We start from the raw sequence: 24,813 nt of genomic DNA, 5'->3' as shown, positions 1-24,813 counted from the left end.
AAAGGGCTTACATTCATTTGGGGGAAACATGTACACACACATGGATGGATAGATGTTTAGATAGATCGATAGAGATATAGAGAGATAGATGATATATAGATAGAAAATATATGCAAATTAAGTATAAATTATTCAGGAGAGGAGACGGAGGGGAAGAGGGAAAGGCTCTGTAGCTGGATTTCTTTGGTTCCAACTGAAGAACAACAGAAAATTACACTGAAAGAGGCAACCTCACCCAAAGGTAGATTCAGCTCCCAAATGAGCTAATGGGCTATCCCAGGAGGAAAAAAAAAATTCTCTTACTGGATTTAGGCAGGAAGCTGTAGCATCTTAGGATGTAAAGCCGGAAGGGATGAGAAGCAGAGTAGTAGTGTAGGAAAAGTATAAGATCAGGAGTCCAAAGATGTGGGTTCAAATCCTGGCTCTTCTACCAATGGCCAATCACTCCTTGGGTCTCAATTTCCTCATCTACAGAATGAGAGAGTGGGACTACATGAGCCCTATGATTTTTTCCAGATCTCCATCTATGATCTTATCATTTTACACATCAGGAATCCAAGGCCTCAAAAGACATGAGTGACAGGATCATAGATATAGGGCTAGAAAAGAACAGAGACACCATCTCATTCATTCTCCTTGTCTTACAGATGATGAAACTGAAGATCTGAGAGGTGAAGGGATGAGGTCAGGTCGCACAAGTAATAACTGTCAGAAGCAGGGTATGAAAAAAAGGGCTTCATGATTCCAGGTCTGGCACTTGAACCACTGGAGGATGCTCCCTCCCTGGTAACTTGTCACAGCACAAAGGAAATACTGGGATTTGAATCCTAGGTTCTCTGACTCAAATATGCTGATTCTCCCCTTACATTCAACTGCCTCTCCTTATATATACCTCTCCTTATATAAAAAGTATACAGTGAACTGTACAATACAATAAACCAATATCTATCAATGCAACCAAAATCTGACAGTCTCTGAGGTGGCGCAATGAATGAAGTGCTGGGGCTAGAGTCAGGAAGACTCATCTCCCTAAGTTCAAATCTGGCCTGAGATACTTACTAGCTATGTGACCCTCGGCAAGTCACTTAACCTTATTTGCCTCAGTGTCTTTATCTGTAAAATTAGCTGGAGAATAAAATGGCAAACCACTCCAGTATCTCTGCCAAGAAAATCCCAAATGAGGTCAGAAATGGCCAAACAACAACGTGAAGAAAGGTAGCATTGCACCCCAGATTTCCCACTTTAGTTAGAAATCATCCCTAGCAGTGTGTCTTCCTCCCTTTTTTCTAGTGTTATTTGCAAACTGCTCACTTTTGAAACAACTCTCAGCAAGCCTCCCAAGGTTAATGCTGGCAGATTACAGGATTTTTTTCCCTTTTAGTCCCATTTTCCCCTCTCCCATTTTGTAAATATTACAACATATCGACAAATGAGGGAGTAAGTCAAATTGTCAGCGGGTCCCTCGGCATTCTGGGAAGCGATCTGTTTAGGATGACTGCACAAAATCTATTTGCTCAGCAAACCTAATTTTAGCTGCGGACCAATAAATATGTATATAACAATGATACCATTGAATACTAACAACCCTGAGCATCGGGGCTCAAATAAGGATTCACAGGGAGGCCAGGCAAGATGCAAAATGGTTGGGCTCATCAGGAGAAACCTGGGTGGAATTCTTTCATAAGAGGAAGAAAAGAAATCATAAGTTGGGAGCCCAGCCAGAAATAACCTTATTTACTAAATATTAAGCCTGCCCAGGCAAATGCTGTCTTTCTTCTCCCCTAATGGGAGGCATGATTAAGTCTCTCCTGCTTATTCCCTGTTCTGCAGTCTTTCTAACTATTATGGGATTGATTCAATTCACAAGCTCTAATTTCAAAGATCTCTTTGTAACCTTTTCATTTTAACCTTTAATTAATATTAACCCCCTCACTAAACTGACATGACATATGAAACTGTTCAAATTGCCTACTTTTTTTTTTAAGTTTCTCTTCCCACCTCCATCTTTGCACTTATTAAGGCAAGTTACCATTCTTTTCGTTTGCTCAATTTTGGAAGCCAAATAAGCATATAGTTTAACAGATTGCATTGTAGAGAGAAGAGTAATGGGTCTGCAGTTAAGAGAAATCCTGGGCTCCAATTCGGACTCAACACTCTCTTTGTGACCAGGAACAAGCCACTGAATTTCTCTGAGCTTCATATGTAAATTGAGTCTGTTACTACTTGCCTCACAAGTTTGTTGTGAAAAAAGCACTTTGTAATCACTAAAATAAATATATAGATTAGTTATTATTTTTAATAATAATGACTAGGATGTATATGGCACTTTAATGTATACAAATCAGTTTACTAATGATAGTGTCATTTAATCCTCCTAAAAACCCTGGGAGTTACGTGTTATTATTATCCCATTTGAGGGATGGGGAAACAGACCAAACAGAGGTTAAATGCCTTGCCCGGTTTCACACAGCAAGTGTCTGAGATTACATTTGAACTCCTGACTTCCTCACTCCAAGTCCAGGGCTCTATCCACTGTACCACCTAGATCTACAATCTATCTATCTGTCTGTCTGTCTGTCTGTCTGTCTGTCTATCTATCTATCTATCTTTCTATCTATCATCTACTAGTCTCTTTGTCTATTTACCTATCTATGCAACTATCTTTGTCCATAAATCTATGCATCTATCTTTCTGTCTTTCTGCCTTTATCATGCTGTCTATATATTTATCTATTCATCTGTCTATCATCTATCTTTATATCATATATCTATTCATGTATCTATCCATCTATCCATCCATCCACCTGTCTATCTACCTGTCTGTCTTTGTCTATTTATTTATCTGTCTTTGTCTATATATCTATCTATGTATCTGCCTTTCTGTCTTGTCTATCTTTCTATCCATGTCTGTCTATATTTATCTATGTATCTATCTATTTATCAATCTATCTATCCATCTATCCATCTGACTCTGTCCACCCATCCGTCCATCTGTCCATCCACCCACCTATCCACCCATCCACCCATCCATCCATCCATCCATCCATCCATCCATCCATCCATCCATCCATCCATCCATCCAATCTATCTATCCATATTTAGCTAATTTTATAAAGAGAGGTATAGTGTAGTAGATTAATCTCAGAAAGATCTGAGTTCAATTGCCACCTGTGATACATGGTAGCTGTGTGACCACAGGCAGACCATTTAAATTTTCCATCCCCAGACAATCTTTAAAAATTTTAAGTTACACTGAACTGCCAATCTTATTATGTGGAAAGAGTTTTCATACCAGAAGCTAGCTTCCCATATGAATGAAACCCTATGTCTTTCCTATAACAATTTCATAAATACCTTATATAAGTAAAAGAAGATTCTAAGAAAAGAGAACTTCAGCATGTCATCAATTCTATTTAATAATATTTATCTAATGCTTATTATAGATGGCTTACATCTAGAAAAGAACCTCAGGATAGTAAAATCTAATAATAATGTTTTCCAATATTTAAGGTAGCATAATAATAATTGCTATTATAATTGTTATTAAGATAGCATCTTAAATATTGTATTATATTATAGTACCTTAAACACTGGAAAACATTTGACATATATTCTCACATTTGAATCTCAACACATTCTTCTGAGGTAAGTACGGCATTTATAATTGTCTATCCTAGGTTAGGTTACTTGCTCATTGTTGATAGAAGTACCAGGACTAGAACTTTAACTTGGATCTTTCCAACTCCATTCCCAACACCCTATTTACTATGCCTTATTGACATGCATTTTACAAAAGAGTAAACTGGATTTCACCCAAATCATGTATGTAATAAGTAACAGAGAAGGAATCATGAACTCAGGTCCTCTGAATTCTGGTCTGATACTTTTTCTATGGCAAAATATTGTCTATAATAATGAGACTCGTATTCCCATTTATATTGTATTTGGTAACAGTTCATTTGAAATATACAAGGAACAAATAAGAAGTTATCTTATGATAACAGTCATTTGTTTGGAATGAATACTATATATTACAGGTTTTTATTTGGGTCCAGTCTATCCTTCTCCTATCTTCGATGATGATGGTAGAAGAAGAAGAAGAAGAAGAAGAAGAAGAAGAAGAAGAAGAAGAAGAAGAAGAAGAAGAAGAAGAAGAAGAAGAAGAAGAAGAAGGAGAAGAAAGAGGAGGAGGAGGAGGAGGAGGAAGAAAGAAGAAGAAAAAGAGGCAATGCATTAATGTCTTGCCCAGGGTCACATAACTAGTAAGTGTCTGCAGCCAAATTGGAACTCAGGACCTCCTGACTCCACAGGATTTAGTCTATCCACTGCACCACTTAAATGTCCCTTCTATTTTTTAAACACTGTTATAGAATCTCAGAGTTCCAACCTTGGGAGTTTTCCAGTCTGACTCATTAGAATGTCCTCTGTGTCATAGCATACAAGTGGTCCTCTGTCAGTGGCTTGAAGACCTTTTGAGAGGCAGCCTGATAGAGTGGAAAGAATAGTGAACTTGAATTTACAGGACTCGAATTCAAATCTAGATTCTCCTACTGACTACGTGGGTGATCCTGGAGAAGATAAAACCTGTCTGGGTCTCAGTTTCTTCATCTAGGAAATGAAGATGTTGGACCAGATGACCTGCATTGAGGGAGAGGCTGGTACCTTCAAAAGCAAACCATTCTATTTTTGAACAGCTCCTTTGTTTAGAAAGTTTTCTTTTTGCAGCTAAGCCTAAATCTCTCTCATTGGCCCAACAACCCATGATTGGTGTTCTGCAAATATAGATACCATTTATATAGCACACTTGAAGGTTTGCAAAGTACTTGAGAAATATTATTTCATTTTATCCTCAAAAGAAGCTTGGGAGATAGTTGAAGTTATTGAGGATGATGGTGGGAAGAAGCAGGGGAACAAGCATTTATGAAGTGCTTACTATGGGCCAGGCATTATGTGAAATGCTTTATAAATACTGTCTCATTTGATCCTCACAAAACCTGATTTTACAGTTGAAGAAACTGAGGCTGACAGAAATAAAGTGATTTGCCCAGGAACACACTGATATTAAATGTGTCTGATGTAGAATTTGAACTCAGATCTTTCTGGACATGCCCACTATTCTATCCATGTGACCACAGAGCTGCTTTGATTATATTGATTAATGAAGAAAAAGAAAGTTAAGTTTTCAATGTTTCCCATAATATTCTGGGAAAAGATCTGGAAAGAAAACAACATTCCTCCCCCCCTGCCCCCACAACTGTAAATATTTCTTATGTTTTTCCAGTACCATAAAGGATTGCACCCTATCACTTAGAAAAATACTAGATTTATCAACAAAAGTACTACAGTGAATGAGAAAATGAAAGAATAAGCAGTGCTATGAAGGTGGAAGGTCTAAGTTCCAATTCTGCTTCTATTATTTAAAGGACCTCAGGCAAGTTATTCCACCCTTCTACCCCTAACCAGGTCTTTGCTTCTTTGTAGTTTAAAATGAAGATGTTGTACTAGATTTCTAATCTCTATATTCTCTTTAAGCTCTAATAAGTCATTCATCTTGGGAAGAGTAAAAGGGCATACATATTTGAAATCCAAGAACTGTTCAACTAAGAAGTGTAGTCTTTCATATGAAAAAAAAAACAAAACACTGGCTTTTCTTTCACACAAAGACACAATAAGGTGATGGTGCTCCATGACCTAGTCACTGGTTTAATTTCCTGTCCTTTATCCTCTTTCAATTACAGCTACTTGGCAACCTCAACTTGGTCTCGTTATCCTGAACTAATGTGAAGTCAAGCAAATCTTTTAAAGAAGGGCATTTCAATTTCAATTTTATCAAGCAAAACTTTTTTTTTGACCACCTACTATGTATAAAGGACAGTGCTAGGTATCTGGGCATACAAATACAGAATTGAAAAACTTTTCTGACTTCAGGGAACTTATATTTTGCTAGAGGAGGTATAAGTCAAGTCAATAAGCACATATCCAATATCACCCCTAAACAGGAGAGAATAGACAAGGTAGTTGGAGGGTGGGAATAATACTAACAACTAAGGGAATAGGAAAGTCTTCTAATAAAAGGGAGCAGGGAAGGTAAGGATTCAAAGGTGAAGAAGGGAAGAAGGAATGAATTTTGGGAAGAGGGGTCATTCCATGTAAGGGCTGTTTGTCAAAATGTTTATAACAGAACTCATTGTTAAAAGCAACAAAATCCTAGAAAAATGCAACAAAGTGGGTACTCATCAACTAGGGAATGAATGAACAAATTACTATATATAAATGTAATGGAAGATTATTGTGTTATAATAAAAGATACATATGAGAAATTCAGAGAAACAGAGAAGGCTTTTATAAAGCTGACATTCGCACAAATTCATATAACTCAGGTTTGCAAAGCACTTTATAAATAACTTCTTACTAGTGAAGTGAATAGAACCAGAACATTATACACAGGGACCGTAACACTGTGCAGGGATCAACTGTGAAAGACTTAGGCTACTCTGGTAAAAATGATGATCCAAGCCAATTCCAAAGAACCCACAATGAAAAAATGCTATCCACTTCCAGAGAGAGGACTGATGAACTCTGAGTACAGACTGAAGCAGACTTTTGTTTTCACTTCCTTTATTTTGCTTCTTTTGTGTGTATGTGCATGTGTTTTCTTTTGCAGCATGGTTAATATGGAAACATGTTTCTCATGATGTTATGTGTATGATTGATATCATATTGCTTGCCTTCTCAATGGGTGGGAGACAGACATCGGGGAAAGATTTTAAACTTCAAAATTTTTATAATATAATTTTGAAATACTGAAATTAAAAAAGCAAAATATCATCTTATTTTGTCCCTACAACAACATTGAGAAGTAGAAGCTATTATTATCCCATTTTATAGGTATTGAAACTGAGTCGGTAAGAGAGGTTTAAATGACTTGCCCAGAGGCTCACAGTTAGTATCTGAGGCTGATTACAACCTCCAGGCCTTCCGGATTTTAAATACGGTGCTCTATCTGTAAAATTATATGAAAGGATGATGAATAAAATAAGGTGACTCAGTAGGATGAGATACAAGATGACTATAATAATACAAATGAAAATAGCACATTAAAATAGAATTGATCTATGATTAAGTGCAATGACAAATCTCCATCCCAGGAAAACTTCCCAAACTACCATGTATTTAACCACTCTGTAGATATTTGCATTTATTAATTTTATGTTTAGGCTGTGTATTGTGTGTTATTGTGAATGAATGTACTGTCTACCCCATGACAGTATACCCAGGCAATGTGACCAATGTGATTGATGAAACATGTATTTCACAACACCTCCAACAATGTGATACAGAGAAAAGTGGATTGGATTTTTAATCAGAAGTTATTGTTCAGTCATTTTTCAGTCATATTTGATTCTGTGACACCATTTGGATTGTTTATTTATTTTGCAAAGATACTAGAGTGATTTGTCATTTACTTCTCTATCTTATTTGGAAGCTGAGGACACGGAGGAAAATAGAAGGAAGTGACTTGCCCAGGGTCACACAGCTAGTAAGTGCCTGAAGTCAAATTCGAACTCATAAAGATGAGTCTTCCTGGCTCCAAGTCCAGTGTTTTATGTACTGTACCATCTAGTTGCCCCTGCAAAATATATAGTAGATGCTTAATGAATTCTTATTGAATTGAATTCAGTAAGATTCTAGAATCTGGTTGATAGAATTCCATATCAACTAATTAACTAGGGTTTTGTTGTTGTTGTTTTACATGTAAAGGAAACTAAAATAGATGAACATCATCTTTGGATTTTAGGCAGAATGACAGTGGATATAGTTGTTGTTTATCCTTTGTTCTTGAAGAGGGCCATGACATTGAGGAGCAGATGTAATGACTTGCAATGAATTGGATTGAAGTGAGGGAGGGCTGTGCAAGGTCACCAGCCTCACTTTCTCGTCCAGTGGCAAGATATTGATCAGGACCATTGGAGACAGTCCAGGATGCAGTGGCAGACCTTGGCCTTTGAAGCTAAGGCCTTCCCCAGGTCTCAGTTTTCCTGAGGCAATGCCCATTCAGTGATTAAGACTAGGTTAAAAAAAAGGAGGCAAAGAAAGGTTTCTTTTACCTAGTGAAAAAAAAAAGATAGACAGACAGACAGATAGATAAAGGGAGGGGAAGACCTTAGGGTTTCTGGCCAAAAGAGATACAATTGCTATTTAGGCCCACTCTGAGCCATCTAGAGGCCAAACAATGGCAAAATGAGGCTTCGGCTGGGATCTACTGTTGGCCAATCAATGAGTGGATGGAGGCCAGATGTTGGAGTCTGAAAATCTTTCCTAATTCCCCCCAACTACTACTATCAAACTTCCCAAACTATCTTGTATTTAATTACACTGCACATATTTGCATTGATTAATTTTATGTTTATGATATATATACATATATGACAAATTTATAATGAAAAATATATCATTTTATTATATAATTTATGAAACAAAGTTTAATATTATTTATATTTATATATTATATGTTTATATTATACAATCTATTATAGGTCATGTATTGAAAAATTAATACTTTGCATAATGCAAAAAAGATCATTTGTATTCTCTCTATAATATAGTATGCTACATATTATACACAATATGTTACATGTAGGGACTATCTTTGCTTTTCAGTTTGCATATTGTAAATGCAAGTAAATGTTTTATTCATTCATCCTTGTTGGCTTGGGAAAAAATTGGAAGACATTATTAAGTGAGTTCTGCATTCGGTAGACTGTGTTCTATTCTGGTAGAATCTGGGGTAGAGCCCTCCAAGTTTATCTTGGTCTGACCAGTTCCAGTCGGACACACTGTACCTTGACCCCAACAAAGTGATGTCATTTTGGTCATCTGAGAGAATGAAGGACAATGACCATTCTGGTAGGCAGTCTATCTTATGGGAAATAGGGGTGGGGAGAGAGACTTGCCAAATTTAAAATATAATTGTTAAACCCATAAGGTGGCAGCAGGTTGGGAAGTACAAAAAGTATGTCAATAATTGTGGCACCATCAGCACCAAAGAGGTTCTTCTTGGATGCGTGACATTAATGAAGAGGTGTGAGGTAGAGTGTATCAAAAACAATGGTGGGACCCAGGATAAGGTTTGTCACAATGAAAAGCTTGTCTTTTAGGAAGCTGTATTCCAAATTTTACTAAACAGAGATGGACAAACTCTTATTGGACATTAGAACTCCTCTCTTTTGTTTTGTACATTCATGTTTACCTCTGGCCTATGTATTTTGTCTTCCCATTCTAGGTTTAAATGATATTTCATTGGAGATTGTCTTCTGAGATACTGAAAAGCCTAACTTCACTAATATATTTTCAATAATTCAAATAAATATCTATGGAAGCAGCAGAACAGAGTGGATAGAGGATTGACCTTGAGTTTAGAATTGAAATCCTGATTACTATAGAGGCTAGTTTCTTAACCCTGGTTAAGCCAACCTCTCAGGGTGCTCAGATAATGCTCTTAAACTACCCAAATTGTCATATCTGCATAGGTGAAAGGAGTTTTCATATTTAGAATTCTCTATTCAAATGAAACCAAAGGTACAGACAAAATAAGCCATTAAAAACATGCCTTTTGGTGATCATTCTTAGTTTCAAAGACTTTGAATCTCAGTGACCTAGGCACTCCTGCCATAATTTCTGACCACAAACCCATCCATGCTATGTCATCCTAATGTACTTCATACCCACAATTATGCTATGTTAAAAGCACTACTACATAAGGGGATAATATGTTTTTATTATATATATGTGCATATATATGTACACACAAACACACATATATAGAAATGTATTTGCATGCATATATACATGTATAAATCATGGATGAAGACCCTAAAATAAATCATATACTATTCAGGTCATTAATCACTCCATACATGATAGAGGAGACATGCAATCCAACAGGTGAATTTTCTGCATTTCGTTTATCCATTTGATAAAAGTTGCTTTCACAATATTAACAACTAGTCTGTTAACAATTAGCATTTGACTTGCTTCAAGAAGATTTTGTTAACATCTCTGTTTGTGTTTCAAGGTAAAATAATCATTAAAACCTAAATTAACACCTAAAATCTTTACTTTGCTTCAGGGGAAGTCTGAAAAAGGGAAAAGTTGTCAGTGGTAGAGCTTTCCAGACCCTCACGGAGGTGGGTCCTTGCACTGAATTAATGGAATTCTAGTCACAGGACTCAGGTTTAAGTCCCATTTCTGACTGTCAAGTCCAAATCTTTGTGACTCCAACTGGCAAAGATACTGGAGTTGTTTGTCATTTCCTTCTCTAGCGCATTGTACAGATGACGTAACAAGCAAATGGGGTTAAGTGACTTACCCAGGGTCACTCACAGCAATTGTGGCAATTGGTGAGGCAATTGGGGTTAAGTGACTTGCCCAGGGTCACACAGCTAGTAAGTGTTAAGTGTCTGAGGCCAGATTTGAACTCAAGTCCTCCTGAATCCAGGGCTGGTGTTCTATCCACTGAGCCACCTAGCTGCGTCAGATGAGTCTTCTTGACTTTAAGTCTGGCACTCTATCCACTGTACTACCTAGCTACCCTTTCAGTGATTCCTAAGAGGAAGAGGCACACCGAGTGAGTGAGGCCCAGGTATGGCCAAGGGTTTTATCCTCTTTTGAGAGAGGCAGGTCATTATACATTGATCAAAGCTAATTGGTTGTCATCATTCAATTCCACTGATTAACATGACTTGAGGGTGGTCTAAATTAAAGGGAACTCTACAGATGACATCTGGGATGAGTATGCAAAAGATCCTTGTTGAAGAGCAAAGGTGAAGTCCAGTGTCTAAGTGTGGTTTGATCCCATCACTGAGCTAGACAGAAGAATCTATCTACATTTTTTTTGTTCCCTTTGGTTTCTCCCAGAAAAGATTTGCTGAAGTTCCTCAAGAACTGGACTTTCTGGAGTGGGGGTGGAGGGGAAAGGGAGGAAGGACTAAAACTCATCTTTGAGTCCCCCCAAGAAACTGAGTATTAATAATTATTTTCTCACAACTGTAAGGCAGCTCAAAGGATATCTAGTTCAACTCTCTCCACTTTACAGATAAGTAAAGTGAGGACCAGGGAGGTTCAAGGTCACATAGGTAGTTAAGATTTGAAGGCAGGTCCTTTGACTCCAGAGCCAATGTTCTTTCTCATATATTACAATGCCTCCCTATAATAGATATTTAATGCATGTTCATTGGAGGAAATGATAACATCCAACATGTGTCTATAGGATGTCTAACTGATGTACAAGGGTGGGAATCGATTGAATCCATCAAACACTCAATCAACCTGTCCCATTTAACACAATTAATAAGATGCCATGCCCTGGTACCTTAACCAGGTCAAAACAACTCTATTGAACCCATCCATCAATCACAGGATTTAGATTAGATGTGACAAGACCTTGAAATCCACTGGATAAAATGGATTGAGTTGAATGGGAAATATATTTACATTGGTTGAAGAGACAGTCATGTGCCATGGGGCTTATATAAAACTAGAAAACTAGCTTGGGATCAATCATTTAATTGTTCAAAAGCTTAGTACTATAAGCTGTTCCAGCCAACAAGTCCTTGAGGAGGAATTACCTCTGGGAATGAGGACACCTCAGCCTCTCTCCACTCCCACCCCCTCCACTCCCACCTTTTGACTAGAGGAGAAAATTGTGAACTTTGGAAGGTATAAAGATTTTGGATTTTCTATCAGTATCCTAATACTAGTAGCATCCCTAAAATAGCTAATGCAGCATCTTCTTTAGCAGTTGAGGACAAACTAAATACACTGCTTCAGGACTCTATAAGGATCACAGAAGAACCACTCTACCAATCCTAAGAGAAACTTCAAGAGTACCTCACAAAGGAGAGAAAAGGACTTATTGCTATCAAGAGCTATTACCCCTCTGTTCCACTGGTTCTCTAAGCTTGTTTACTTTCCCCTCAACTCTGTATCTACTAGAGGAAAAATAGATCACAATTTGGGGGTTGGGTTTTTTTGCAGGGGGGAGTTGAGGGGGGGAATGTTATATAGCAACTATTCCTACTATATCACATTAGTAAATACCCCTTTCTAGGGCAGCTAGGTGGCACAGTGGATAAAGCATCAGCCCTAGATTCAGGAGGACCTGAGTTCAAATCCGGCATCAGACACTTAACACTTACTAGCTGTGTGACCCTGGGCAAGTCACTTAACCCTCATTGCCCAGCCCCCCCCCCCAAAAAAAGTAAATACCCCTTTCTAAAAGTTAAATAGGTGTGGCTCACTCATTGATGGCAATAATTGTGGAAGAAAGCTCATTGGTAGGGGTTCATGACCAAACAAATTAGATAGACACTGCTCCCCAATCCTTCAGAGCTAACACTAGAACTCTGAGTGGAGATGTAACAGTCTTAACCTAGCGATACAACCTTCAAGTGCAAGTGCAGCCTAGGGAAAGGGATACACAGCCTATATTACAATAGTAAATTTAAACCCCAAATACAGAAAATCCCTTTCAATGAAGATACAAACAACTTAATTAGCAAAGATGCCATCACAAAATGACATGGAAAAGTGGATAGAACACTGGACCTGGAATCAGGGAGACCTAAGTTCAGATTTAGCCTCAGACAACTTCCTAGCCATGTGACACTGGGCAAGACACTTCCCAACCTTCCTGCCTCAGTTTCCTCTACTGTAAAATGGTGGTACTAATTGTACCTAACTCCCAGGTTGTCAGGAGGGTAACGTGAGATGGTATATGTAAAACACTTTGACAGCTTCTAAGGGCTATATAAATGGTAGTTATTTTTATTGTCATTATTATCATTATTTAGTGGATCTTTTTTTGTTTGTTTTTTGTTTTGTTGTTACTATTTTGACATATGCATAACCTTAGAGTCCATAGCCTCTTCTTGGACTCCAGCCCATTTTTATACATTAACTGTGTACATGTCTTTAACATACATACATACATATACATACATATATATGTATATATTACCACACACTAAAATATGCCAACTATACAATCTTATACTCAAATTTAGCTGTAGGCATTTTCTTCCATTTAAATATTTAAGATTTTGTATTTTTAATTGAGTTTAAAAGTTTTAAAAGGGAAATACTGATCCACTAAAAGTGTGATATTCTCTTCTCTTTACCCTGAAAAAAATACTATAGCTCTGAGGTTCTCTGATAGTCTGCCTAATCTGAGCTCTCCATTTTAAGGGAAGACATGAGAAGACTTCATACATGTCCCAGGTACTGCTAATAGAGAAAATCTCCTTTCACCTAATAAGTTATATAAAGCTACCTTGGGCTGTAACATTACCCAGGGTTGGTAGGTCAAAGTCACATATTAGGGAAAATCATTAATCACATGAGTCTATAGGCACGTACTTGGGGAGGGAGAAGTATTTTAAAAGTACATAAAACATTATTATTATTATTATAGCAATCCTTCCTTTATAGCATCTTAAAACCTTAGAAAAGGAGGGGTCTTGGAGAGCCACGTACTCTACCATTGTGGATACCACTAACTAGTAACCCATTTATTTGGAATAAAGCCAGGTACCAGGAGAGAAGACAAAATTTAAAAAGAAATACACCAGAATAGAGGTCACACACTACACTCACCAAAGCAATATTCTTTACCCATATAATATCATTTTTAAGGGCAAGAATTATTTCATTGTTCTATTTTCAGAACGTAGAACAGTGCCTAATGCATAGCAGAAACTTAATAGATGTTTATTGAATGATTGTCAGGAAAACCCCCCAAGTCCTGACTTAAAATGTTCAGTTGTTTTTGGTTGTGTCCCTCTCTTTGTGACCCCATTTGGGATTTTCTTGCCCAGAATAATAGAGTTGTTTGCCATTTCCTTCTCCAGCTTATTTGACAGATGAGGAAACTGAGGCAAACAGAGTGAAGTAACTTGCCCAGGGTCACACAGCTAGTAAATGCCCAAGGCCAGATTTGCACTCAGGAAGATGTCTTCCTGATTATAGGCTTGGCACTCTAACCACTGAGCAACCTACTCTTTAGATTTAGTGGAAATACAGTTTTTAAAGGTTTATTTTCATGTTTGTTTTCCCAAACCCCTTCAGCAACAGATTAGAAGGCAGTAAATTAGAAAGGGGGAAAATGTTTTTGTTTCTTTGTTTGTTTTACAGCAAGAACCATAATAGCAAAAAAAAAAAATTGAGGGGGTTAGACAAGATGAACATGAAGTATTGGGGGTTTTATTTTTATTCATTTATTTGTCTGTTTTATTATTCATTTATTTATCTATTTATTTACTTATTAATCTATTTGTTTTTTGTAGTACAATCAGGCTTTGAAGTGACCCCAACTGGTCACTTCAATACCATATGAACTACCTAACAACTCAGTGGTATATAGGCTACACATATTTCTTTATTTTATTGTTCAAAAGCCTTGCTAAAGAAAACTCATGTGAAACTGAAAGAGAATTGGTGGGAATTGCAATTTGTCCAAGAAAAACCAGGCAAAAAGAACATAGTCTAGTATCTCCTTCAGGGGAACTGGCTGGAATTTCCGTCCTGACAAGAATGGTGTCCCTTCTGTACACACAAGGCATCGTGAGCCCATTGAGTCAAGAAGTCATTTCACATGTTATACATATATTTTATTGACATTTAGTCATCTCTTCATCAAAGCAAACCAAATGGCCAGGGCACAAAAATCAATCTTTTTTTGAACCTCAAGTCACCTATTTTAGAAGCCAAAAGTGCTCTGAAATACATGAATAATTAACATTTATGTAGTACCTCCGTGTTTTCAAAGCTATCCATTAACCCATGTTATCTTCACAACAACCCTGACAGATAGCTACTGTTATCATTTCTATTTTAAAGATGAGGAGCCTAAGGTTCAGAGAAGAAAGTGACTTGCCTAGGGTCACAAGGCTAATAAGTATATAGCACAGTATATGAACACAGATGTCCCTGCTTTCAAGTCCAGTATTCTATGCCATCTATAATGCTACCTCTCGATGGCTTCCAGCAGAAAGAAATTAAAGGGTTTGGAGCCTTTTTGGACAAGTGAAAAACTGAAGGGTGTTTACCAGTGATACCAAAAACTGATGCATATTTCTAAACTAAAAAAATAGTCATATCTATATTACCTTTTTTCTTTTATTCTATCTCTTTATCTCTCCTATTTATCTATCTACCTCTCTTTATCTATCTATATATCTACCTATCTATCTATCTATCATCCATCCATCCATCTAATCTATCTATCTTGAACAAATCTCCAGGCAAGGTCAACAGTCTCAACAGTGACTACCAAGCCTCTCAGGTAAAACTTGATAAAATCCCACAATATAATACAGGCTTGGGTATCACTGAAATAATAGATATGTCCAGAATAGATAATTAGCAGCACAGCAAATAGGGAAATAGAAAAGAGAAAAGGAAAAAAAAGGAGACAGGTTGAAAATTAGAGAAGGGAGGGAAGAGTAGAGAAAGGGTACATAATGTTGAAAAAGCAAAGGAGAAGGCTAGAAAGAGGTCCACACAGTTATGCTTGAGTGGAGTTAAGAAAATGAGGCCAATCTCAAGGGAGGCCTGTTGTCTGTAGCTTTCTTGTTTTTAATTTATACACACAATCTTAGCACGAATAGATTCTAAGTCATATATTGCTGTGTTCAGTGAACCTCAAAAGGATTGGAGGCTTATGTAAGTTCTCCTTAATTCACATGGCTCATCTCTGCCTTGCAAGGCTCCTATATGGTTCTTTCTCACTTTCCTGGGGTTCCTATGCTTTCTTTCATTGCCACATCTGCTCCTGAGCCCTCTGTATAATACTGAATCTCTGATTCCCTTAACCACTCATTCCATTTCTCACAGGCATGTTCCCTTCCTTCTCTCTCCCACACCTCCACCTTCCTAAAAGTTCCATCCAAACATGACCCACTTAATTCTTTTCTTCTCATACTGCCTCCCTAAGGCTAGCTTTCCTTCCTGATTTCACGAGATGAGGAAGCATCAGTATCACTGGCATGGCACACATTGGAAATCACACTGGAAGGAAAAGTTCCCTGTCACACATGGGGCAGTGAACCTGAAGAAATCTACGTAATCCTCTATGGCAGGGGTCGCTGACCAATTGGCTTGGATCTACTTATAGATATATTCAAGCCTTACCTGGCAGATCTTCAAGTTACTGTCATTGCCAAACACAATGTTACAATTTTAAAGATACAACATCCCCTCTTATTCCATTTAGGTACTTTTGCCCCTTATGTACTCATGCAGTGATCTCAAAGCGAGAGGGGGGGTTGGGGGGGCAGAAATGGGAATAAAAGTAATTGAAATTTTCACATCCTTTGCTGACCCAGAGATCTCATTGCTAGGCATAACTGACAGTGGACAAAGGCAGAGAGGTATTCAATATACCAAGATATTCATAGTGGCATTTTTTGTTATATCAAAAAAACTTATATAAGTAGTTGTTTGGATAATTGTTCAAAATAATTGTGCTATATGAATATGATGAAATAGTGTTGTGTTGCAAAAAATGAACAAATATGAAAAATTCTAAAAAAGCATTGGAAGACTTATCTGAAACATTGCAGAAAAAACAGAACCAGAAAAACAATATGTTAGATGACCACAACAGTGTAAAGTAAAGGACCCCTCCCCACCAAAAAAAAAAAGAATAACAAAAAAATTCTGCATTTAAATGCTGCATAATTATAACATCCAAACATGGACCCTGAAAGTAGTTAAGAAAATGCATCTCTCTCCCATCACTGAAAAAGGCAGATTACTATTGATGTAGAATATTGCCTATATTGACATGCACAGGCAATGTGCTGGTTAGTTTTTTTGTTAGTTTTTTGTGTTTTTTTTTTTTTTAGTTAGGCAATTGGGGTTAAGTGACTTGCCCAGGGTCACACAGCTAGTAAGTGTTAAGTGTCTGAGGCCGGATTTGAACTCAGGTACTCCTGACTCCAGGGCCAGTGCTCTATCCACTGTGCCACCTAGCTGCCCCCTGTGCTGGTTAGTTTTGATATATTTTTTCAATAAAACAGCAATCTTATGTTGTGTTTTGTGTCGGCTTAGATATGTGCTCAGTGCTGGGACTCCTGTAGCTTCTGTTGCAAGTGATGTCCCTTTTGGGGAAAAGAGGTGGGGCGGGATACATCTTGAAACAAAAATGATTTAAAAAGTTTTAAGTATGAATAGAAATAAGATGAACACTTTTCAAAAAATGGCTTTGTTCAAGGGCTAACAGCCTATGAATATGACCAAAGGGAGCAGCTGGGTGGCGCAATAGATAAAGAATCAGCCATGGATTTAGGAGGACCTGAGTTCAAATCTGGTCTCAGACACCTGACACTAGTTGTGTGACCCTGGACAAGTCATTTAATCCTCATTGCCCAGTCCAAAAAAAAAAAAAAGAAATAGCTCAGAAGGTACTGTCAAGGAAGGTGCATTCAACTGGCCTTGTGACATAGATTTGGTGCTATGCGACACTTCCAAGCATTGTGCCTGAAACCACAAGCCCCTCAAAGGCCAGATGGCCAGAGATGGCTTTCCCCCAAACACCCACAAACAGGTGAATTCAGACATATGCAAGGAAGCCAGCCAGCTGCTTTGCCTTAAGAATATTTCATCTAGTTCACAAGGTTTCTTTCTTTCTGAGAGAACTAGTTATGCATCAGCCAGGGAGAGGTCCAGTTTATGGGGATATTGGAATAGAAGTTCTACTCTTTCTATGCTTTAAAAAAAGTCTATTTTCATGGATTGGGAGAAGGGTGTTGTTTTTTTTCTCAAGGCTACTGTCTGTAGCTATGACAACTCCATGGTTCCGCTATCCTGGCTTGGTACCATTTTGGTGGGGAGGGATGTGAAGGGTACAAAGGTTGATCTATAGAAAGAAGAGGAATCTGAACAATGATATTGATGTAACAAAAGACTGGATTTTTTTTGTCTTTTTTTTTGGGAGAGGGCAGCAATGAGTGTTAAGTGACTTGCCCAGGGTCTCACAGCTAGTAAGTGTCAAGTGTCTGAGGCCGGATTTGAGCTCAGGTCCTCCTGAATCCAGAGTTGGTGCTTTATCCACTGCACCACCTAGCTGCCTGAAGTCAATGGATTTTGAGTTAGAAGACAGGTTCAAAGACAGACTGCCATTTTATTTTACCCTGTGTGTCCTTGGACAAGTCATTTCCTTTGGATTGGGCCTCCATTTTCTGCTCTAGGGTAAGGAGAGAATGATGATGAAGATGAAGTTGATGATGGTGGTAGTGGTCATGATGACAATAGTTTTGATTTACATAGAACTTTAAGGTTTTCAAATACTTAAAAATACTTAAGAAATATTATCTCATCTGATACTGATTTGATCAGAACAACCATGGGAGTTTGTTGTTTGTTATTTTTTGTTTGTTTGTTTTCAGGTGTATCCAACTCTTTGTGACCCCATTTGGGGTTTTCTTGATAAAGAAACATTTACCATTTCCTTTTCCAGCTCACTGTACAGATGAAGAAACTGAGGCAAGCAGGGTTAAGTGAATTGCCTAGAGTCACACAGCTTGTAAGGGTCTGAAATAAGATTTGAACTCAGGTTTCTGACTTCAGGTTCAGCATTTTATCCACTGTGTCATACAGCTTCCCTCTGAAAGCCCAATAGGCCATGGCTTTCTCCTTCTTATTGTGTTTCAAAATCTAAATCAGACATAGGCAAGGAAATCTAAAGAAAATTGACAGCAACCTTAATAACAGCTGAGAACCCCCACCCACCCACCCAAAGAAGCAAAGAAAAAGGCAACTTCTTTCTCAGTATCAATTTCACTTTTCCAATCTCTCCCCTACAATCACTGTAGCATTCACTCAACTCACTGAATTTGCTACAATATATTTGCAGACTTTTTTTTTCTTTAAATTCCTAAGAATTAGAAAGAAAATAGGACTTCAGTGAATCTTGGCAACAGTACTGCCCAAAAAATCCATGAGGATATTGTGTAGGGAAAGTAAATAGAATGAACCAACAGTAAGGGAGTGAGGGAAAGCCTAACCCCTTACCCACTGCTCCTTGCCCTCCCAACTCCTGTTTGAAGGTGAAATGTTCCACATTCTAAAAAGAAAAGGATAAACAGGTACATTGAGATGACCAAAGGATACAGCAACCCCAGTACACTGATACAGAATCTTTCATCTCCAACAATCCCACGGGGGGTTGGGATACCAAAAGATAGCATTTTAAACTCTTTGCTATTCACTTGGTCTTGGCTTGGTGTAGGTCTTTTTTACCCTTTGTCATGTTTCTCTATATATTCTACCTTAAAACTATGAATGCCTTCAATGTCAGCAAAGAGGAAGTAAGGCAGAAAGGAGGAACAGACTTGGCAACACTCGTTTCAATATGAAAACAACAACCTGATTGGGTGTGGATGTTCTGCAAATCCAGTGAAGGAGGATAAATATGTTATGTACAGAAATAGAGAGGTCATATCGATGAGAACACATTTGGAGAAATGGGATAAATATCTGGGAACTAGGATTCAGGAAGAAAATTGATAGGCTGGAGAACCAGTCAGTCAGCAAGCATTTATTAAGTGCCTACCATATTCCAGGCACAATACTGGAGGTACAAAAAGGGGCAAAGACAGTCTCTGCCATCAAGGAGCTCACATTTTAATAAGAGATATGATATGCAAATAACTACATACATTGAAAAATATGTGCAGAATAGATGGGGGCAGTTAGGTGGTGCAGTGGATAAAGCACTGGCCCTGGATTCAGGAGGACCTGAGTTCAAAAAATCCATTCTCAGACACTTGACACTTACTAACTGTGTGACCCTGGGACAGTCACTTAACCCACAGTACCCCATAAAAAAAACAAAAACAAAAACAAAACAGAGTAGATGGAAGGTTATCTCAGAGGGGGAAGGTGCTATCAGCTGGGGAAACTGATTGGGGTTATCCAGAATATGTCAACCAGAAGGGTAATGGTTCTTAAGTTCAGCCATTTGCAGATCAGTGAAAGGAACCCAGTGTGCTTAGTCTGAAGAGAAGACTTATGCCATGAATGTTTCCCAGGCATCCCAAAGGTTTTCCATGTAGAAGAGACATTAAGCTTGTGCATTTTGGCCCCAGAAGGCAGAACTAAGAATATTGATCTGATGTTGACAAAAGACACATGGAATCTTGATCAAGGCAACAAGAAACTTAATGTAACAACAAAAAACAATCCCCACAAACAAACAACAACAACAAACCCTTCCTGACAATTATTACTAGCCAAAAGTGGACTACCTCATGAGATGATGGTTTCCCCGTCACTTGAAGTCTTAAGAAAAACAACAACTGGATAAGACTTATTGGTAGTGGAGTAGATGGGATTTTGCTCAGGTACATATTGGACGAGTTGGCCTCTATATTCTCATTCACATCTGATATTTTTGGATTGCCTACCACATTCCCCAAACTCTGTATCTAACATTTCAAAGAAACCTGCCCCCCGAAGGGCCTCTCATGGATATATTATTGGATGTGATCAAATGGCTGATCTAAGATCAGATTCAATGAGCCAACAGAACTTTTAGAGATCATTAGTTTAACCTATTCATTTTATTAATGAGGAAAACTGAAGCATAGCTAATTAGTAAAAAAAAAAAAAAATTGAGACAAGAATCCAGGCCTCCTGCTTCACAACTCTATGTTGATTTTGTTGTTGTTGTTGTTTAGGGTTCCCTCCCCCATCATTACACCAGGCTGCTTAATTAGTTTCTGCCCAACAGAGAAAGCTTCACCCCTAAGAATACAGAGGCCGATGTGTTAGTAACTGAAAGTTTCAGCTCCTTCTGCTTCCTTACATGGAATATTTGGTGCAGGGCTTGTTCCCACAGATAAGCCTTGGCACATAATGGGAGTATGTAGCACGGGACTGCTGTCTCATTATAGAATGAGATAATATTTGGAAAGTGCTTCAGAAACCTTAAAGCGCTATCCAAATGCTAGCTGCTGCTACTGTTGTTCATACTGGGAACGTGGAGGTCTCCTCCAAGGGGACCAATGACAGAGACAAAAGGTCTGACAGTCAGTGGGGACAGGACATTAGGAGGTAATCACTTACAAATATCTGATCCATTAGGTTGAGCCTCCTGGTGCCATTTTAGTTTCTGGACATCCATTTTTTTTTTTAAGAGTCATGAAGAGTTGCTTATTTCTAAGACTATACATTATGGAAAATATTGGTGGATGGAGATTTTGCATGGGATTTCCCTATACCAATAAAACCATAAGAATGGGACAAATTTTAAAAATTAAAATAAAAGAAAAAGAAACCTAGAAGATATGTTTGTAAAGGGTAACCTTTTTTATTCTTAATTTTTAACTGTCTTTTGTATATATGTCACCTTCATTTCTAAATATATCCTTCTCCCCTTTCCAACCTTCCTTAGAGAGCTAGATGTTGTAACAAAAGAAAAAAACACACAATTCAACAAAACTAACAAACATTCTGAGGGCAGCATATGAAATGTTTTACTCCTGGTGTCTTACCTCTGCAAAGAAATGAGGTATATGCCTGTTCTCATCACTTCCTTTGGGACAATCTTTAACAGTGTGATCGCACATTATACCATTTCTATTTTTCTGGAGGGAGTTTGTTTCTTTTTCCATTCAAATTGTTATACCCATGGTGTATATGACATCTGGCAAGCCTTTATGGGCCTTGGTTTCCTCATTTGTAAAATGAGGAAGTTGGAGTAGATACCACAAACATCCCTTTTTAGCTATAAAACCTAAAAGCTTCAAGGATAGCTTTTTTATATAAAAGAATATATTTAGGGGCAGCTAGGTGGCGCAGTGGATAGAGCACTGGTCCAGGAGTCAGGAGGACCTCAGTTCAAATCTGGCATCATACACTTAACACTTACTAGCTGTGGGACCCTGGGCAAGTCACTTAACTCCAATTGCCTCACTAAAAAAAAAAAAAAAGAATATATTTATGCCATAGTTTAATTGTAAATATCAGATGTATACTTTCAGTCTATGTATATATCTATGTCTCTATATATACATATGTGTATATATGCTTATTATACACACATATACATGTACATATATATATATATATATATATATATATACACACACACATATTCACAAGCTAGCAGTGTGGAATAGAGGGAAAAGTACTGGCCTAAAAATCAGGAGACTTGGGAAGTTAAAAATAATTAATAATGATAATAATAATAATAATAATAACAACAACAATTAGATCATTCATAAGATGATATATTAGCATTGGGAGGAACTCAGAGATCACCCAGTACAACTCCTCTCATTTTATATATAAGGAAACTCATCATAGAGAGGTAAGTGACCTGCCTGAGGTTACATTGGTAGAAATAATACTTCTTTTTAAGTGATACCCTCTAGTTATTTTTTGGTCCAACTATACCTATTATTTCATTGATTTGGAAAACCCCCCATTATTATTCCCACCACAGAGTGGAAGCACTCTGAGGACAGATATTGCTTTAATCTTGTCTTTTTTTCTATCTCCATTGTGTCACATATTGTAAGCACTTAATCAAGCTTGATTGATTGATTGCCTAGGTTCACACAGACAATAGGAAGAAAGGCAATCAGGATTTGAATTCAGGTTCTTTTGAGTCCAATTCTAGTAATTTATTTAAGGCATCATGTATTAGATGGTAGAGATACATTTTTGTAGTATGAGGATTAGACTGGGAAAGAGGAAAAATGGATTTTCTTTTCACCTCTACCACTATATGACCATAGACATGCCATTTCCCTTCTTTGTGACTCATTTCTCCTCATCTTTAAAAGGAGAGGAAGAATCTAGATGGCTAATAACATCCCTTTCTAAGTTTCGAACACTCTGTCTGTTAAGCTACATAGTCTACCAGGAGGATCTCTAAGGTCTCTTCCAGTTTCTATGACTCTTGTATGTCCCATTCAGAAACACTATTCACAAGCTTAATAAAATTCTGCAAGAACTTTTGTAGCAGCCGCTAAATAATGGATGTGTTGTCAGTTTGTTTAAAATGTGCCTGCTGGAGGAAAAAAAAATCTAATCTGCACTTACAAGTAATAGAGTGTTCAGACGCTAAAACCAAGTTAGGAATTTCAAACCCACATGACATGATTTACTTTAGGGCCTGCCTTGATTCATGTGACCAGAGCGCTGTGCAAAAATAACTGAAGGTCATAATAATAGGGACACATTTATTATGACTTTATTAAGAGGTTGTTTATAGCCCTTCACTGTAATGTAGTCAATTGCCACCAGAGTTTTAAAAACTGAGCTGTATTTTCTTAATTCTTAATCCAGATTTATGTGGTATTCTGAGCCGAGTATCCTTGTAAATGGGCATTTTAAAGGCTTAAATTGGATTTTTGTATCCATCAGGCTGCTGGAAAACTGCCACTCCCTTAAGAGCATGTCTTCGTTCCTGTGCGAGTGACTTGATCATGATAGGGGTGATGGATCCCTGGATTAGTTAGGGGTTGAAAGGCTTGCATCGCATCCTCTGCTTTTCCATTCACTAGCTGTGTCACTTTGGGCCAGCCACTACATATCTCTGGGCCTAAGTGATCTGTCTATAAAATAAGGAGGTTGGATTAGATGAACTCAGAAGTCTAGGATTCTTTGATACAGTAAGTGAGGCAGCCTGATATGTGGTAATGACTGAGAATCAAAAACCCCATAATGTAGTCCCAGGCTTCATCCCCTTACCGCCCATGAAATCTTGGTCAAGTCTCTGAACTAAGGTGGCCCTAAATTGTTTCACTTATAAAGTGAAGGGAAGAGACTAGGTAAATCACTGGGTCTTCTTTCAACTCTAAATCTATGGTCCTATAAGCCTTCTTTGCTTCCTTGGCTTCCTAGAAATCCCAGCAAAAATCTCTCTTATTTTTTTTGGGGGGGTGAGGCAATTGGGGTTAAGTGACTTGCCCAGGGTCACACAGCTAGTGTTAAATGTCTGAGGCCGGATTCGAACTCAGGTATTCCTGAATCCAGGGCCGGTGCTCTATCCACTGCACCATCTAGCTGCCCCTAAAAATCCTTCCTTTTACACAAAGCCTTTCCCAAGCCCCTTTAATTCTAAAGCCTCCCCTTTCTTGATATCTCCAATGTATCACATGAATATATGTATGTGTGTATATGCATATATACACACATGTATACATGTTTATAAGTGTCTATACATATACACACATGTATGTATATGCATATATACACATATCTATATATGTGTAGATACAGGTAGATAGATAGATAGATAGATAGATAGATAGATAGATAGATAGATAGATAGATAGATGATAGATAGATATAGACAGATATCTAGACATTGTTTGTACATGGTTGTTGCATATTGTTTCTCTCACTGTGCTTGAGAGTAAAGGCTATCTTTGGACTTTCTTTGCACGCCCAACACTTCTGTCTAGGATATAGTGTTTGGCAAATAGCACGCACTTAATAAATATTTATTGACTAACTGTACTTAGTGGACAATCTTAGAGGATAATTGTGGTCAAAAGATCCAGCTAGCCACCATTCACTCTACCAGTTGATGGGACTATGAACTTAACAAGCCTTGTCCTCAGATATCAGATACATAGCCCACCTCTTCTATATATCATATACTACATAGTATATAGCATTTATGCTATGGTATATACCCCATACTATAGTGCATATACTATGCTGTATATTATAATTATACTACATAATATACCCTTACATATATATACAAATATCTACATATACAAACATATACACATAT

At 37.7% G+C, this 24,813-nt stretch overlaps 1 protein-coding gene across 11 annotated transcripts in view; it reads right to left on the bottom strand.

Annotated features, from left to right (window-relative positions):
- Window positions 1-24,813, bottom strand: part of LRRC4C (leucine rich repeat containing 4C) — a 1,453,400-nt gene that overhangs the window by 118,424 nt on the left and 1,310,163 nt on the right. For 2 of the 11 annotated variants that reach the window (XM_043971634.1, XM_043971640.1), the window contains one exon: window positions 304-468. The exons of the other annotated variants lie outside the window; for them this stretch is intronic. The gene's annotated coding sequence lies outside the window, so the exon portion shown is untranslated. The remainder of the gene's footprint in view (window positions 1-303; window positions 469-24,813) is intronic. 11 annotated transcript variants of the gene reach the window in all.

This window comes from Dromiciops gliroides, chromosome 6 (assembly GCF_019393635.1).
Source record: "Dromiciops gliroides isolate mDroGli1 chromosome 6, mDroGli1.pri, whole genome shotgun sequence".
Taxonomy (NCBI): Eukaryota; Metazoa; Chordata; class Mammalia; order Microbiotheria; family Microbiotheriidae; genus Dromiciops; species Dromiciops gliroides.
Note: the sequence above shows the minus strand (reverse complement) of the source record. Positions and strands in the feature narration are given on the sequence as shown.